The sequence below is a fragment of the Vigna angularis genome, chromosome 5 (genome assembly GCF_016808095.1).
Source record: "Vigna angularis cultivar LongXiaoDou No.4 chromosome 5, ASM1680809v1, whole genome shotgun sequence".
NCBI lineage: Eukaryota > Viridiplantae > Streptophyta > Magnoliopsida > Fabales > Fabaceae > Vigna > Vigna angularis.
Window position 1 is genome coordinate 4,798,746 of NC_068974.1, and position 19,736 is coordinate 4,818,481.

At 34.2% G+C, this 19,736-nt stretch overlaps 1 pseudogene; it reads right to left on the minus strand.

The window, feature by feature from the left end:
- Window positions 1-7,857: 7,857 nt before the first annotated feature.
- Window positions 7,858-17,759, minus strand: LOC128196601 (WEB family protein At5g55860-like; annotated as a pseudogene).
- Window positions 17,760-19,736: the final 1,977 nt, after the last annotated feature.

The window sequence follows — 19,736 nt, forward strand, 5'->3', positions numbered from 1 at the left end:
TGTTCTGAGCTAACAAGGCATCATTGGATTGCAATTGTAGAACTCCTTTTTGTTGAATAGGAGATCCTCTTTCACTATTTAGCTTATTATCATTAGTAGCCATGTTTTCAATTATTTCAGTGGCTTCCTCTGGAGTCTTCCATTTGATATTGCCTCTAGCTGAGGTGTATAGCATCAACTTGGTTTGTGAACCAAGACCTCCAAGGAAGAATAGGACTACTTCTACTTCATCAAATCCATGCGTGGGATTCTTTCTTAATAGGCTTTTGTAACTGTCTCATGCATGACCTAGTAATTCTTCCATGCCTTGCCTGAAAGATGAGATCTCTTGCTTCCCTTTGTTTACCTTGGATTGTGGGAAGTATTTGTTCAAAAATTTTGTCACCACAGCTTCCCACTCTGTAAAGCTCCCTTCTGGAAAAGAGTTCAACCAAAGCTTAGTGTTGCCTCCCAATGAGAAAGGAAACAAGCTAAGTTTGATTGCTTCGTCAGGCACCCTATTTATCTTCACTGTATTGCATATTTCATTAAAGGTTGTGAGGTGCTCATATGGGATTTCGTGAGACAACCCATTAAATTGATTACTCTTAACCAGTTGGATTAATGTCGGTTTCACCTCCATATTAGCTGCATTGACCCTCGGTCTTGCTATGCTATTGAAATGTTGAGGGCCAACTACATTAGTGTAATCTGCAAGAGTTCGTCTAAGATTATTATTCTCCATCTCCTCAGTGCTATGGTAAGAACCTTGTGGTGAAGGTTGTAAAAGAATTTCCGGAGGAGGGAAAAGTTCTCTAGATGTACGGATTCTTCTCCTCCGTCTACTCTCGTCTAAGCCTTCAAGAAGAGGTTCCGAGGTTTTCTTGCTTCTAGTTCGAATTGCTTCCTGCATACACAAGAAAACAAGTCCCTAGAAAAATTTGTTAGCACAAAAAGATATAGAAGATATAAAATAAGAGATGAGAAGATAAAATAAAAACAGAAAAAATAAAAATAGAAAACAGAAAAAATAAAAACAGAAAAATAAAATAAATACAGAAAAAATAAACAAAGAAAAATAAAATAAAATAATAACCAAAAAATAAAAACAGAAAATAAAAACAGAAATTCAAATTTCAAAATTCAAAATTCAAAATTTCAAAATTTCAAAATTTCAAAATTTCAAAATTCAAGTCAAAGATAATCAATAATCACACAAATAAACTAGTTAAACCATGAGTCCCCGGCAACGGCGTCAAAAACTTGATGATAAATTTATGAACACCGAAAAACGGTGCCAAAAACTTGTTTAACCCTTAGCAAGTGTGACCGAATCGTATCAAGTAATAAACTCGGTAAGACCAAGTATCGTTCTCCCAAAGGACTCACGTCCTAGTTAGTTATATGATTTCTTGATTATTTAAGACTTGTGAACAAATTCTTGAGGTTTCAAATGCAAAATACAAAAAGTAAACATGTATGCATAAGTTTTGATCAATGGGAAAGAAGAACACAAACACTTGGAACAAATTATATGGATGAGTATGTTGTTGGGGTAATCAATTTCATCTTATCCACTCTCATATATTTTAGGAATTCATCATTCTTTTCATCAATGTTAATTCCACTCTCTAAATTACCTTAAACCCGATGTCTCGGCAAAGAAAGCCTAATCATAATCACTAGTTTACAATGTCTTGTCTCCCTAGCAATTAATCACGCATTATAGTGAACGGAAGCTTAACAGCAACCAACCATCATACTCCTATGTCTAGGTTTATACTACTGTTGGGAGAGTTTCCCCGGATGAGATATGCATGTTGATGAGGTTTTCCACCAAACTCATCTTCGGAAGGGATCTGGCCAGTTCGTTGATGAAAGGTTTCGGAAGACCCATGTAAGCAAACACTTTTAATGTTATTTGCTTTGAAATTTGTGCCTTGTTGCATATTATATCATTTACTGATATTGTGCATAATGTTCAACAAGAAGAATTCTCCACTTAACTTTCACAGCTCAGATCCGAGCATGGGTCATCTTCTCAATCATCACTACAACACAATGATAATGATGACTTGTTTAGGTCACAGTGTTGGATTGATGTTTTGGTGGGAAAAAATAGAAGAATTTATGGGACAGGACAACTTGCTACAAATTACAGCATAGGACGAGGTTGTGTGAAACACCAACCATCTTCATCAAACAGTCCTAATGAAGTTGTTGTTCAACTCACGCGACTTGAAACACGTGACCAAGAATACAATGAATTGAGAAAAGAGTTTACCAGTTTGAAACAATTGGTCATGAGATTGTTGTATGAGTTTGCCTAACCTTTGTCCAACATCCCTTTGGCCTAACTACGAACCTCTCAACCACAATCGACATCAGTCCAACACCCAATATTCATCAGTAATGGTTACCAACACCGTTATTACCAACGAAATAGTGATCGTCGGTAATTCACATTTATCAATGGATTTTTCTACCCCAAATCCATATATAATAGTTGCAAATTAACCATCTAAAGCCAAAGTTATTATCATTTAAAGATATGCAACATCTATCGCAATAATTTTTAAACTTCAGACGAACCCCACCTCTTTTTTAATTTCATGCTAGCCACATTTCTATGATTTTTCTATCACGTGATTGGAATATTTTTTCTACCCGAAATCCATATATAATACTGCAAAATCGACCAATAGGAACACAATTTATTGTCGTTTAAAGATATGCAACAACTATCAAAATAAATTTTAAACTTCAAACAGACCCAACTCTTTCTTCATTCTATGCTAGCTACATTCCCAAGGTTTTTCTGCCATGTGATTTGAAATTTTTTCTACCCTAAATCCATATATAATACTGCCAAATCGGACAACAAGAGCAAAAGTTATGGTTGTTTAAAGATATCCAACAACTATTGAAATAATTTTTAATGTTCAGACAAACCCCACCTCTTTCTTCATTTTATACTAGTCACATTCCCATGGTTTTTCTGCCACGTGATTGGAAATTTTTTTCCACCCTAAATCCATGCATAAAACTACCAAACCAGCCAACCGTTGAAAAATTTATGGTTGTTTAAAGATATGCAACAACTGTCAAAATAGTTTTTAAACTTCAAACAAACCCCAACTCTTTCTTCATTCCATGTTATCCAAATTCCCATGGATTTTCTACCATGTGATTGAAAATTTCTTTTCTACCTAAAATCCATGTATAATACTTGAAAATCAGCCAACTAGAGCAAAAGTTATGGTCGTTTTAAGATATACAACAATTGTCAAAATAATTTTTAAATTTAAGACAAACCTCAACTCTTTCTTCATTCTAAGCTACCCACATTCCCATGGTTCTTGTGTCACATGATTGGAAATTTTTTCTACCTGAAATCCATATATAATACTGCAAAATCGACAAACCGAAGGAAAAGTTATTATCATTTAAAGATATGCAATAACTATCGAAATAATTTTTAAACTTTAGACAAACCCTAAATCTTTCTTCAGTCTATGCTAGCCACATTCCCATGTATTTTCTGTCGCGTGATTGTAAATTTTTTCTACCCCAAATCCATATATAAAACTTCTGAATCAACCATCTGGAACAAAAGTTATGGTCATTTAAAGATATGAAACAACTGTCGAAATAATTCTTAAAGTTCAGACAAAAACCTTAACTCTTTCTTCATTCTATTCTAGTCACATTTCGATGGTTTTTCTGCCACGTGATTGAGAACTTTTTCTACCCTAAATCCTTATATAGTGTTGTTGAATCAATCATAACTTTTGTTCCGATTATGCTCGTTTAAAGAGTTATGGAGCAAATGTGGCTAGAATAGAATCAAAATCATTTTTAATGTTCAGACAAACCCCATCTCTTTCTTCATTCTATTCTAGCCACATTCCTAGGTGTTGATAGGGGGAGCCTAGACTCCAAATATATTGTTTTTGGATGAAGAATGGTATAAAATGATTAGAAATGGTTTTAATCATCCTTGCACAACAAAATGACATAACAATTGTTTAAATCATTAACATGTTAGTGTTAGATGTATTAATCACAAAATGATTAATGAAATAAGTCTAAACAGATTGAAAATCTAGGTCTCTGGTAGAAATAATCGATTACATTAGTGATATAATCCATTAGATTAATGCAAAACAGGGTAAAATGCTCTATTATAATCTATTATATTAGTTACATAATCGATTAAAATAGAGAGAAAGACATAATTTGTTATACAGATAACATAATTTGTTAAGAAAGGCAAATGGATGAGAAACAAGGCATAGTGGGAAAATAATCGATTATATAAGTTACATAATCGATTATATAAGTTACATAATCGATTATATAAGTTACATAATCGATTAAAACAAAAAGAAAGATCTAATCCATTATACAAATAACCTAATATGTTAGGTTAGTTAAAAGAAACAATTATAAGCATAAATGTCAAAATAATCCATTACATAAGTACCTTAATCGATTAAAATAGAAAGAAAAAGAATAATAGATTACGCAATTAACATAATCAATAAAACTACGAAAGGATTTGGTTTTTCTATATAAACCAAACTTGAGACCTGATTCTAAACGTTTTCATTGGCATATACTAACATTCTCTTTGAGTTTTGAGTACAGGTTTTCTCAAGAAGTATTCTTGGAGGAATTGAAGCTTCATTGGTGTTCAAGCAATCAATAATTCATTCAAGATTCATTTGACTTCATATGTTCTGATTATTCTGCACTATAGGAGTATTATACAATCAGGTTCTTGTACCCTGTATTTGATTTAGCACATGTTCTAGGTAGGCTAGGTTAGAGAGTGAGTGTTTCCTCTCTTGTATTGTTAGAGATTGAGTGTATTATCTCTTTTGTTGTTTGAGAGTGAGAGAGTCCTCTCTTGTATATGTTGTTTCATATTTGAGTGGTGTGAGAATAGCAATTGAGAGCATTATTGTATTCTTGAACTCAAATCTTGATTAGTGGATTGTCCCCCAACCAAGGTTGTTGAGGGAAGAATGGATGTAAGCTTGAGAAAAGCTGAACTAATATAAATCTTTGTGTGCTTTGATCTTTCTCTCATCTTTCTTTGTTTGGTTGATTCATATATTTTTGTTTATTGATTTCAAGATTTAAGGATCTTCAAAGATTTTAAAATCCAATTCACTCCCCCTCTTGGCTTGAGATATAAGGCCTATATTTCTAACAATTGGTATCAAAGCTTGGGTAATCGAAATTTAAATTTTTAAACCTATCCAAATGGCCAATATATCTTAAACATTTGGAGAAGATGCATCCACAAATAGGCCACCTTTATTTGCTAGTAAAAACTATCCTTTTTTGGAAAATTAGAATGAAGATTTTCTTGGAATCAGTTGACAAAGGTGTGTGGGATGTTGTGATAAGTGGTCCCGATGAACCAATCAAGATTGAGAATGGGAAGACCAAACATAAAGACTTCTCTGAATGGACAACTGAAGAAAATAAGAGAGCTCATTATGATATAAGAGCCAAAAATATTATTTCCTCTACACTAACTATTGATGAATTCTATAGAATTTTTGTGTGAAACAATCAAAGAAATATGGGATTTTTTAGAGGTCACGCATGAGGCGACAGATGAAATAATAAGATCTAGGAAGAACTCCTTAGAGGTCACAAATGCAGAAAATGTTCACTCACATTGTAAATCATCTTCTTGGTCTTGGAAAGACCTTTGAAAAAGAGGAGGTTAACATCAAGATTCTAAAGATTCTAAACAGAGATTGGCAACCTAAGGTTACAGCCATTTCAGAATCAAGAGATCTCACTGCTATGAATATGGCTACATTATTTGGAAAGCTAAGGGAACATGAATTAGAGCTGGAAATATTTAAAGAAGAAGAAAAAGGAGAGAAAAGATATATTGTGTCCTTAAAGTCTACTACCAAAACTGCTGCAAGTTCAAGCTCAAACAAAGACGATTTCAGAGATGATAAATCTGCAAAGAATTTTGACAATGAAGAGTTCAATTTAATGGTAAAAAGGTTCTGTAAATTTATCAAGTATAAAAATATAGCTAACAAAAATTCTGCAAGGAAGAAAAGGTCTTCCAGAAAGCAAAACAAATCTGCTTCAACTTCTTTTGAATGTGGAAAAGTAGGACACATCAAAATGGAATGTCCTGTACTTAAATTGAAGCAAAAACTGAAAAAGAAAAGTGATGACAATGGTGAATCTTGAAGATGAAATAAATTTCGACTTGATGTCCATACCTACATCATTTGGAAATAGTGAAGATAATAAAGGAAAGGGCATATGTGGTATTTGGACAACAGTTGTTTGAGGCATATGACCGAAGATGTTAAACAATTCAGCAGCTTATTCTTCAAAATCAATGGACATGTCACATATGGGGACAATAACAAGGGTAAAATTGTTGGATTTTGGTAAAATACAAACTCCTTCCTACTATTATATTGAAAATGCTTTACTTGTTGATGGTCTTAAGCATAATTTGCTAAGTATTAGCCAATTGTGTGATAACGGGTTAAAGGTTATTTTTGAATCAAATCATTGTCCAATTTGTCATGCATCATCACATGAACTAGTTTTGGTAGGCTAGAGATACAACAACATATACATGATTGATTTCAAACATGCTTCTTTTAATTTTGTTGTATGTTTACTGTCAAAAGACGATGAACCTTGGCTATGGCACAAAAGGCTTGAACATATACACATGCGTCATCTAAATAAGCTTGTTTCTAAAGGTTTTGTAATAAGATTGCTTGATATAAAATTTGAACCTAATAGATTATGTGATGCCACTAGTGTATAAAAGGCTTTTAACGTCTGTTATTTAGGGTTTTTAACGTCTGTTATCCAGAACCCGGACGTCTAAACGCAATTAAAATATTAATATTTTTATGGTTTAATAGCCAATTTTGTCCCCAACTTCGTTGACAAATCTCAATTTAGTCCCTCGTTTTAAAAGTGTTTGAAATGGATCCTCACTTTTAAAATTTTGAGTCAAATACCCTTCCGTTAAATATAAACAAACAACGTTAAGGGTTTGATGATTTGGCAAAAGACATGTTATTTTATAGATATATTAATGTTGACGTGTTAGTGAATAGAATCAGAGATGAAATTTAGAGGTGCACTTGATATTTTCTAGGCGAGGCCCAAGCCCTCTAGGGTTTCTTTTTTTCTTTTTCAGAAACGAAGGTCTCTTCTCCACCTTCATTAGCGGCAGCTCTGCCCTCCGCATGACCAACGTCGTCGTGCCTTCCTCTGGATGACCAAAACTGTCGCTGGCGGCACCGATTGTTGCCAGAGACACCGCTAGCCACTACAGCGTTCCTCTCTCCGTGCACACTTGATGACGCCGATGCCGCTACAATTAGGTTCTGATTCTAAGTAAACGCCACCGGCGACAAAGTCGTCGTCCTGCGGAGCAAATCGCGTGTTTCTCCTCTTCGAATCGCAAACACAAATCGCAACTCGTCCTGAGTCCTAATTCCTCCACTTCACTTCAGCCTCCGATAGCATCACTGTCGATACCGATCAGAATCACTGGTGGCATCGCCTTCGTTGCTGCCTCGCAATCACTGTAACTCTGATCGAGATTCGAAACATCGTCATCACTCTTCTCCTTCTTCCACTCAACTCAACATTTTTACTCTATCCTATCTCTTTTTTATTTTAATTTTTTTGCTGTTTCAAGATTTATTATATTATGTATTGGTCTGGATTTTCTTTCCGTGTAGAATTAAGAGAAGAACATTTTCCTCTTCAATTGAATATTTGAGGTTCTGGAAATCAAATCTACAGAGTAGTGGTAACTCTGTTAGATAACATTTTTTTCTTTCCTTTCTTATTCTGTTACTTGTTTAATGATTTATAGATAACATTTATATTCTCCACTGTCACAAATGGCTCTGAACTCAAATATTTCTTCAGGCTTTTGTCACCAAAAGCCCTTGACACAGCCAATCGTCCATCAACCCGTGGAACATCCCCTGAAGTAATGATAAAAGTTGCATCCTTAACATTGGAACAAAAGTCTATGTTGCTCTAATTGAACTTTTTAAAGCAAGCAACTCAACTAGATCAGGAAAACAACGAGAAGCATTAGCTATGTGCTACCAATCTTACAACCGACCATGGGAAGCACAACTTTTTAAAGCCCAGAAGGATGGTTTCTCAACCGTAGGATGTAAAGCCCCTGGGAAGCACAATACTTTTCACAATAATCTTTACTCTTCAAAGTCAACTTCTAGTTCACTAAAACGTCAGCACAAATATATTTATAAAATAACATGTTAGCATTGTTTTCTACCAAATCATCAAATCCTTAACGTCGTTTGTTTATATTTAACGGAAGGAACTAATTTGACTCAAAATTTTAAAAGTAAGGATTCATTTCAAACACTTTTAAAATGAGGGACTAAATTGAGATTTGTCAATGAAACTCGGGACAAAATTGACTACTAAACCTATTTTTATTCATTCATCTATTTTTGGCGTCCAATTGTAGGAGTCGACGTTTAAATAGGTCTTAGATGTCGGGTATTGATAATGATTGAAAATATTGTTATCTGAGATGCAATTTTAATACTAAATAAACCCTTTTTGACTTAGAAACTTGCTAGTTCTCTTACTTTTAGCTTATTTTGATGAATAAGAGAGTTGAGGTTATACTTGAGGATTTTATCACTAAACTCCTTTGATTTTGTAGGAAATTGGGATGAGCGATGACAATGTTGGCCCATGATCCAATTCAGCCCTATTTAAGGACTTGCACGTTCTAGAGAGGGTATCTTTTGACAGAAGGGGCGCAAATTCAAATATTTTCAGCTCTCTGGAGGCAGAATTGGATGCGGAAGCTCTCCTTTTCAGTTTTTAGGGTTTATATTTCTTTCGTTCCATTGTTCATCTAGTTTCTCCATGACAAGGGGGAACTAAATTCAATTTGCTGTTGGGGAAGATGTAACCTCTAAACTCTCATGTATTTGAATTGATTCCAATTTATTTATGCTTTTTTCATTAATTGTTAAGTTTATTCTCCTTTGCTCTATACTTGTTATGTTTAACTCATTCATGGCATGATTATTGGTTTTCTTTGATATGGACACATACGGAGAAACCTAGAACTGGGGAATTTCTCCCATGGGAACTATTGCCTAGACATAGGGATAGAACGCTTGGTTGTCTTAAGCTTTCGTTCGTAATGCAAAATTAATTATTAGGGAGACAAGACATTATAAACTAGTAATTAATGATAGGCTTTTTACGCCGAGACATCGGGTTCTAAGTACTTTAGAAAGTGACATTAACAATTAATAAAGAAGAAAAATTCATATATGCATGAGAGTGATTAGGTGAAATCTAAACCCAACAACATCTTCATCTCATAATACCAACATCATCATTCACTTTTTGCATTTCTCTTCAATTGATCAAAATTGCATTCATATTTACTTTCTTGTTTTTGCATTAAAAAACCCTAAATTGTTCTTCAAAGTCTTAATTAGTTGAGTAATTACATGACTGTTTAGTGTCGTGAGTCTCTTGGGAAACGATACTTGGTCTTACCATTTATTATTACTTGATACGATTCGGTACACTTGCCGTGGTCTTAATAAGTTTTTGGCGTCGTTGCTGGGGACTCGTGGTTTAAGCTATACTTTGTGTGATTCTTAACCGATTAGACTTTATCTTTAATTTTATTTTTTTGTTTTTAATTTTTGTTTTTATCTGTTGGTACTAATTGGATGCTCTAGTGTTTTGTTCTCTAGTGTATGCAGGGTACAATTCGAACTAGAAGCACGAAAGTTACTGAACCTCTTCTTGCAGGTCTGGATAATAGTAGAAGAAAAAGGAGGAACATGACGTCCGAAGAACTTTTCCCATCTTGTGAGACTCTTTTACAGCCTTCACCTCAAAGATCTGACCAGGAATCAGAAAATATGGCTGAAGAGCATAATGGTAGTCGTACCCTGGCAAATTATGCAATAGTTATTGGCCCTCATCATTTTAATAACATTGCAAGGCTGAGGGTTAATGCTGCAAATATGGAGATGAAGTCTGTTTTGATTCAATTGGTGAAGAGCAACCAATTCAGTGGATTATCACATGAAAATCCGTATGAGCATCTGACCATATTCAATGAGATATGCAATACTGTGAAGATCAATGGCGTGCCAGATAAAGCTATTAGACTTAGCTTGTTCCCTTTCTCTTTGAGAGGCAATGCTAAGATGTGGTTGAACTCTTTTCTAGAGAACAACTTTACTGAGTGGGAAGCCGTGGTTACAAAGTTTCTGAACAAATACTTCCCACAATCAAAAGTAAACAAAGGTAAACAAGAAATTTCTTCTTTCAGGCAAGGCATGGATGAAAAATTAGGTCAAGCGTGGGACAAATTTAAAAGCTTATTGAGAAAGACACTCACACATGGCTTTGATGATCCTACAGTAGCCATTCTATTCCATGGAGGTCTAAGCTCACAAACTAAATTGATGTTGGATGCCTCAGTTGGAGGTAATATCAAGTGCAAGACTCTAGAGGAAGCCTATGAGTTGATTGAAAATATGGCTACAAATGATAATGAGATGCACAGTGAAAGAACTCAACTTCAACAGAAAGGAGTTCTACAATTACAATCTCAAGATGCTCTATTAGCACAAAACAAGATTATGACTCAACAACTGGAAACTTTGATGAAGAAAATCTCTCAATTGCCAAAGGAGTTGCAGAATATTTCACAAGTTCAATAGGAACTTTGCAAGTTGTGTGGTGGACACCATATTAATGGTCAATGTGTTATTCCATAAGTTACCCAAGAGGAAGTCAATTTTATGGGTCAAGGTAATCAGTTTCGTCTAGGTAATTACAACCAAGGATGGAAGCCTCACCCAAGTATGGGTCAAGGGCAAGCTGGGAAATTCAATAGACCACAACAGCAACAATGGCAACAACAACCCTCCTTATCTGAAAGAACTACAAAGTTAGAAGAAACACTCCAACAGTTCATGCAAGTGTCTATCTCCAATCATAAAAGCACTAAAGCTGCCATAAGGAATTTGGAGATACAGGTTGGCCAACTGGCTAAAAGGTTGGAGGAGAAATCTGAAAAGTAGTTTGGGGCTAATACTGAAGTTAACCCTAAAGAAGAGTGTAATGTTATCATGACCATAAGTGGTGAGAGGGTAGATGAAAAAAAAATTGAGAGAAACGAAAAAGTTGACATCGGGTTCTAAGTACTTTAGAAAGTGACATTAATAATTAATAAAGAAGAAGAATTCATATATGCATGAGAGTGATTAGGTGAAATCTAAACCCCAACAACATCTTCATCTCATAATACCAACATCATCATTCACTTTTTGCATTTCTCTTCAATTGATCAAAATTGCATTCATATTTACTTTCTTGTTTCTGCATTTAAAAACCCTAAATTGTTCTTCAAAGTCTTAATTAGTTGAGTAATTACATGACTGTTTAGTGTCGTGAGTCTCTTGGGAAACAATACTTGGTCTTACCATTTATTATTACTTGATACGATTCGGTACACTTGCCGAGGTCTTAATAGGTATCCTGAACCTGGACGTGTAAAGCCAATTAAAATATTAATATTTTTATTCATTCGTATATTTTTGGCGTCCAATTGCAGGGGCCGATGTTTAAATAGGTCTTTAGACGTCGGGGACCCCCAATCGACGTCTAAATAGTGATTTTAATTACAACAATGCTACCGGTCATTTTTTATGTTGGATATTCGGTGGTCAGACGTCTAAAGGGTGACGTTAAAGGCCTTTTCTGCACTAGTGTGCTTGCCAAAAGGGAAAACAAGTGAAAACCTCTTTTAAGTCCAAACAAGTCATATCCACCGCTAGACCACTAGAGATGATACACATGGATTTATTTGGTCCATCTAGAATAAAAATTCTAGGAGGAAATTACTATCACTAGTACAAAAACAATGTATAACGTCACGCGTTCAAGGTCTAACCATTGAATAGCAAACGTTAAAAATGACCGATGGCATTTTTGTAAATAAATGCAATTATTAAACTTCGTTTAGAATTGTAATTCGACGTAAAAGGATATAAAACGTCGAATGCCCCAACGTTAGACATTAAAAGGTTAGTGAATTCAATAAAAATTTGAGCGGGAGATTGAAAATTCATTCACTTTATATTAGCGAACGAAGTTTTACGACCATCACATGTAATCTTTCTTTCATTTGATACAAATGCATGTTAATTAATTAATTTATGTATGATTTTCGCTTGTTTTGACCGATTATTTTCGTGCTCTTGTCCTTCATAAGCGCATTCTGCTTTCTCTGTCACTGGTGACGACACTTTATTCCGATGAACCCACCTTTTGAAGGTTACTTTTCGTTTTGAAGAACTTATTTGTTGAACTTGTTTGTTGTTGTTTGATTGAACTTGTTTGTTGTTATTGTTTGATTGAACTTGTTTGTTGTTGGTTATTGTTGTTTGTTGCTACACTATACATTCATAGTTCTTGCTTTATAAAATATCAAAAACTAAAATTTGTTGTTTTTCTACTTTTCAAGTCTTGTAGAGTTGTAAAAAAGGATCACAATTAATTAAAAAAAACAAAAAAAATTTATTAACGTCTTATATTGACAAAATTCGACGTTAAGTTAACGTCGTATATTGACAAAATTCGTCGTTAATTTAACGTCGAGTTTTTTAAATTCGACGTCAATTTAAGGACTCCATATATGACATCGTTCGCGAATTCGTCGTTAAAAACCCAAAAATATTCAATGTTGTACGCAATTTTTGTACTAGTGTATAAACTTGTACTAAGGGCTATATTTCTAACACCAGGGTTTTTCTACCACATGATTAGAAATTTTTGCTACCCTAAATCCTTATATGGTGCTGCCGAATCAGCTAACCTGAGCAAAAATTATGATTGTTATTGAAATAATTTTTAAACTTCGGACAAACCTCAACGTTTTAAATAATTTTTGCTACCCTAAATCCTTATATGGTACTGACACGTGATTTGAAAATTTTTTCAATCTTAAATCCTTATATAATACTATTGAATCGACTAACTAGAGCAAAAGTTACATATTTTGTCAGTGTCCCATTTATCTGTAATTTTCTAACCCGTTACATCTATTCTTCACTGATATCTTTTGCCACACTTATTTAATATTCTTTTATTAATTCTTTATTAGGTACAAGTTAACTTGTGTAGTGTATATTTGATACAATGATTAAATCATTTATTTGATATCGTATTCATTATTTAAATTATGTATGTTTTATTTCCAAAGTAGATTGTCATTGCTAGATGATAAAAGTGAAGAACTATTGTTGCAAGAGTTTTCTATTTCAAAATTCTTTTATTATTTGGATAGTCAAAGCAAGGATTCAATCTTTATGATTTTATTTTTTGGTACAGAATAATCTTTATGGCTGTAATTCTTTTTGTTTCGTGGATCTACCAACTTAGGGATTTCTGCGAAAACTAATTCTCATTTGGTAACACTTCGCCCAAACAACTGTTGAGTAACTATAAAATTGTGACCACTCTTCAAATGTTGTTAACACATGCCTAAACTTAAAAGATATTTTCACAAGAATCCTGAAGTTGTAGTTTCATTTGTATTTCAAACCTTAAGAGATTAAAAGTCTCTGATTTCTATTTATATATGACTTGGAAAATTCAGTTGTGGACCAATCTTTTATTTGGTAACTTTTCCTTTGCAGTGGAAAATTCAACTGTCTCCAGAAAAATTTTCCTTGCAATAAGTTTGACTTTAACCTAATTTTACTGTGACTGAAGGATTTCTATGCCTTCCTTTTTCATTACTTAGAAAAGAAATAGGATAAAATGTGTTTTAGGTCACTCAATATTTGGTTAAGATTGGTTTTAGTCCTTACCATTTAAAAAAGGTGCTTTGATCCTTTCATCTTCTAACATATGGTGAATCTGTCCTTGCTCAAATTAGAATGCATTACGGGATCAAAGACGAAATTCATCATATTTCCATAAATACAGGATCCAAAACTTTAAAATGTATAGTCTGACACCATATCTAAACCAACCTAAATTACACTTAACTCAAAGAAAGGAGGCTCTATCTGAAGTCAATGTTGTTATTTAATGCTTCTTTTCACCCATTGATCAGTTTCTTATCTATGATTTTATGCATATTCTGACTTTGCAATCACATATGAAAGGGAGAATGAGACACTTGGTCCTACTACACACTTTGTTATTGATACGAGTAGATGGGCTGTTAGTACCGTTGGATTATTTATGGGTAGTAATTATTGGTCTATCGAGAAAAAGGTTTACTCTAAAGATAAAAACACCAATAAAATCTGAGTCCAACTACATAAAAGATTAATACTACTATATTTTACAAAACTTTAAAATAATAAGTTAATGGGTCTTTCACCTTTGTATAGTGTTCTATTTTCACATTTTTATCTAATATGGGACTTGAATTCGAACTTGGATTCTCAATCGTAGTAAGTATACGCACAAGATGTCTGTCTAATCAATTCAGTAACACTATGAATTCCGAGCTCTTCCAAACAGCACGAATTTCTCCTTCATCATTAAGATATTATGGCTTGGGGCTGGAAAATGGATTTTACAACATCACCCTTCAATTTGCAGAAACAGCTATTCAGGATTCTGCTACAACATGGGAAAGTCTTGGGAGACGAGTCTTTGATATATACATTCAGGTAGTTTTGTACTTAATAAAATGCTTGGAAAATCATAGATGATAGTGCAACAATAATGACAATGAGTATCATCTGCTTGTACATCTACCCAGTGTGTTAATACCATCTGCTTGTGTTCTCTCATTTATGGAAATTAGTACAATAATAACACATTCCATAAACCAGGTATCAAAAAGGAGATGATTTATATTTGAGAGTCTAAAACTAAATATTTTTTCTATTTGCAAGTACTAATAGCTAATATTTAACCATTTTCTTACAATATTAGTGTATTTGTACACATGTATGTATGGAGAAACTTCCTAATGGACAAATAGCTAATTTTGTCTAACAAGTTACAATCCAACTCTCACTTAAGACCAAGTGTTTATAAAGTATCGCGTCTCTGTAACAGATTTTTTTTCGATGTTGTGTTTTGGTGAAGAGAAAAGTCTTCATTAAGTATTTAAGATGCCATCGATCACCTTGAAATTTCTACTAAAGAATATTAGGATTTGGCCGTTATTGTAATGATTTAAGGTCATGTGCATTGTTCTTAGGTTACATTGGCTGGATGAGAAATGGTAGGAAAGGAAAGTTTTTTCTGCTGATTTTTTTAATTATCTAATTAAATATAATTTCATCTTCACTGAGCATATTTCCTCTTTTGTACAAATAAAATTTGTAGAACGCAGTTATGTTTTATGTTAAATATTTTGAATCCATGTTGTGTAGTTGGAAACTCTCAAAACAGGTTATCAAATCCAATCTGGTTCGACTCACCATCGGTTAGTCACTTAGTGGGTTAACTCAATCTGATTTACTTATTAGTGAGTTGAAAAATTTGAACCCAACTCAACCCACTATAGATTAGTGAATTAAACGGGTTGGTTGACTAGCTCATTCACTACAAGAATCGCGCTTATTACCGGCGGAACATTATCGAAGGATTTTTGGCCGTCGGTAAAACTGAATTACCGAAGGCCTTGGAAAGCATTACCGAAGGTGTGTGTTGATTTAATTTAGCGAGGGTGTTTAGCCGTCGATAAGTGGCTTGACTTAAGCATTTGGGCGTATTGGAGGAGTTTGTCTCCAATTTCGTGACACTCGAATCCCTATTGGTGCCCCAATTAGAAATTTCCCTTTCGTCCTTTGCTTCCATTCTCGCCCTCTCCCTTCGCGTTTATCTCCCTCTCCCTTGGCGTTTATCCGTACTAGCGGTCGTTGGCGTTGTGTGCCGATATCGTTGACAGCATAACCTTGGTGGGTGGTTGGGGTTGTTTGTTTGGTTAGGGTTCTTCGAAACGTTGTCGGTGTTGTGGTTGGGGTGGTGGTTCGTGGTGTGCGCTTCAGGCTGTTGCGGCGGCAGGGGTGCTGATTCGTGGTTGTTGGCGTGTGTAAGTCATTGCGGTGAAGCCAAGGTTGGTTGTTGCGTTGAGAGCTCGCAGTCTTCCTTCGATCATTCTGGAGTGTGAGGTAAGGTCTTTGTTTTAGAACGCGTCCTCAATAAATTGTTTGCCCAGTTCATGCCTATATGTGTGGAATGTGTTTTGTGTTTATGGATATTTTATAAATTGTTTGTGTTTCGCGTGGTTAAGCAGGTCTGATGTTCATTTATTGATGAATGGGCATGTGTCTAGAGTTAAATAAGAATGATTCTATGGAGTGAAGTAAGTTAAATTGAATCTGGTTAAGCTGTAAATGAACATGATAACGTAGTTACTAAATTATTCTGACTATGTCCTTCACTGTGTTAACTAATTAACATGTGTATTAGGTAAGGGAGGGGTTGGGTTCATGATAAATCCTGATTAACAGGGGTTTCATTAAATGAAATGGGGCTGTTTTGGGAAGTACGATAAAACTGAATGAAGTCTTATAATTGTTTCTTTACTGGTTGTCATAAACCAGTGGCTGCACTATCAACTCAACATTAAAAATGTTTCTCTTCATTTGAAACATTCCCTTTCTCTAACTTTTTCATCTCCACCTTTGGTAGTGAATTCTGGTTTTGAATCCTATAATGCTGATGAGATAATTCTGCTGCCATATGTGTTTCAGTCAATAATTTAGAAGCAACTTCTGCTACTTTTTTTTGTTAATTTCTTTTGCCCTCTTTGACGCTGCTTTGTCAGCTCATTCTCCACTGCTCTGTTTGCTGCTTCAGCCATCTCAGCCCTTTTGAAGACTTCTTGTGTTTCATTTTTCATATCCTCTTGGGTTTCCTCTAACCTTTTTAGAACTTAATTTTCACTCACCTTTGTAGCTTCCACCTCTGCTTTGGCAGCATCCAATTTCATATCTGCTAATTTATCAGACTCCTCAACCTTATGAACTAAGGACTTAAAATCCTCCCCTGATATGTTGAACAACACTTGCCTCAACTGTTTTTGCTACCTCTACTTCTTTCAATGCTGCTTTGAGCTTTATTTGGGCATCTTCTAAAACAAGTTCAGTGACTGCAACTTGCATCTTCAATTGTGCAGCCTCATTCTTCTAGTCTTGTGTTTCTTCCCTTGCATTTTCAGTTTCAGTGAACAACTAGTTCAATTTCCAAATCATTTCCTCTTATGCACCTCTAGCTTTTGATTCTTTTACAAATGTTGCTATACTTTGAACTTAACCATTTCAACAAGATTTAAATATCAACACAAACTTGTTTGAGGTGCTAATGGACACTAATTCAAAATGTCACTTTTGCAACATTCAATTATGCAGAAAATTAACAGAACCTCATCACCAATTCTGAGTTTTAGGAATTCAAATGACTGGTTAACAATACAAAAGACTCAAAGAACTTTGAACTAACTGAACTAAGCTAAAAAAGGTGCAACCAAGTATGAAGAGAGCATAAATGAACTTACAAAGAAATTTAGCACAATGAAAAACTAATTATAAGACCAAAAGAAGCATGATTCAGATTTGAGAATTTAATTTCTTGGGAGAATTGAATGAGAATCTGCACATATCAAGTTTCTGAATAGTTTCTTCCAATCAATGTAAAAGTATTGCACAAAAAATGGTTATCTCTTAGCGTAGAATGACAACACCCATATTAGCCTTAGTTTCCTAAATAGCTATTTTCTTATGTAAGTTAGCAATGTGGGCACCCTTTGGAATACTGTTATTTCCAACGTGCCTTTATAGATGTAAATTCCCTTCTTTTCTAGAGTAAGATTCAATCTTTAGTTGGAAGAAAATTGAACTGTTAAATAAATTAGAGAATGTTTTTTGTTTATTCTAGATCAATGGATAAGTTCTTTTAATTACTTGGTACATTTTATTCAAAGTATTGTAGTTTGAAACTTGAACAACTACATAAATTATCTTTAAAATGATAACAGTAATAGGTATATTTTGTATCCTTGATATTGTTGTTTGGATGTCTACACACACTCACATTTTAGATTCAGCATTTTCCATTGAACATATTGACATACCTTATGCTGTTTTAGAGTTATGTGCTGATTTTGACATCATTCCAGTTGATGATAGCTTCACAGTAGGTGTTCATTTAGCTGCTGATTTGATAGATGCTAGTGAGGTTATTTTTGAGGAGCCGGTACATGTTGATTTTAAATTTGAGCTTCATATCTGTTTGGGTGAGGTACAAACTAGCTTTGATAATCTTATGCATGAGAAACCCTTGCCAGATATTCTTGCTGTTATACTTGATTGTACTGAAAAGCTGGATGAAATTTGTGTTGTAGAACATATTGATATTTCTGATGATTTTTATAATGTGTGCATTGGTCTGGACAACAATTTTGAGGATAGCTTTATGGACTGTGTTGAGTTAACTATGAATTCTGTTGTTATTACTAAGGAAGAGCCAACACAGGTGTTGTTTAACCTTGAAATTCTAGTTGTCTTATTTGAGTTTCCTTTGCAGTTTAGCTCATTTGATTGCCTATGCATAGATCCTTTAGAGCCTGTTGTTAACACTGCAGTAGTTATTGATTCTAAGACTCTCAGAGCACCATTTGAGATTGAACGTATCCATAACCCTACTGTTTGCACTGATAATATTTGTCCCACCTTTGATGCATTGGTTCTTCATGAAAATGATCTTGATTTCACTTTTAACAAAGCTGAAATGTTTGATGATTCATTGATGAACATTGACTTTGATTTTTCTGTTGCAGCTGACATGACTAATATTGCCACTCATCCAAAGGAAGCTGCAGACACAAAGGAAGTGGTGATGGATGCAAGAGAAGGTATACATGATGCTCAAAGAGCCTGGAATTTGCAGAATCAACAGCAAAGGCATGAGGAGATCTGGTTGCTGCAGCTGGAAGCATTGAATGGAGAACTGATGATGCTAAAGCAGAGAGCTGGGAAGGAGCTAAGGAACATCTTGGCTGACAATGGAGAAAATCCAATAAGCTCTTTCTTTTCCCTTCTTTTAAATAGTAGTTATAGGTCTTTTATAGTAGTTTACATAGCTTTAAGTAGCATAATAAATAGTAGGATAAATAATATGTTGTTTTTCATAAAAATAAAAAGAATTAACTTTGATTTGTGGCCAATCTGAATAAGTTCTTTTCCTCTTTAGTTTTATAGTTTTACTTTTAAGTCTTGTTTCTATTCTTGTTCAGTTGTTGTTCTTTTTGTGTTTTTCAGTTTCTATTCTTGTACATATTTGTTGCTGTTTGATCTGAGTATGTTTTTGTTTATTAGAAAACCTTACTCACTCACACATTGAGGGCAATGTGCCTCTTAAGTGTGGGGGTGAGGGGTTGTAGTTAAAATTTTTGCTTTTACTTTGATAGATGTGTTTAGTACCTGTTTTAGTAATAAAATAGGGGTATTTTTTTCTGAACTGTTTTTCTCTTAGTTTAGGTTTGGTTTGGTTTATAAATCCCTAGAGTAGTTTACTATTCTTGCTTTAGTTTATAAATACTTACTCTTGTTACTGATATGTTTTAGTTTAGTTGTTAGTTTTGTTGATAATAGTTTTTAGGTCTTTTAAAGTTCATTCATTTTCTGGTTTATGTTGTTTTAGCTTACATTCTTTTGCTGTTTTTG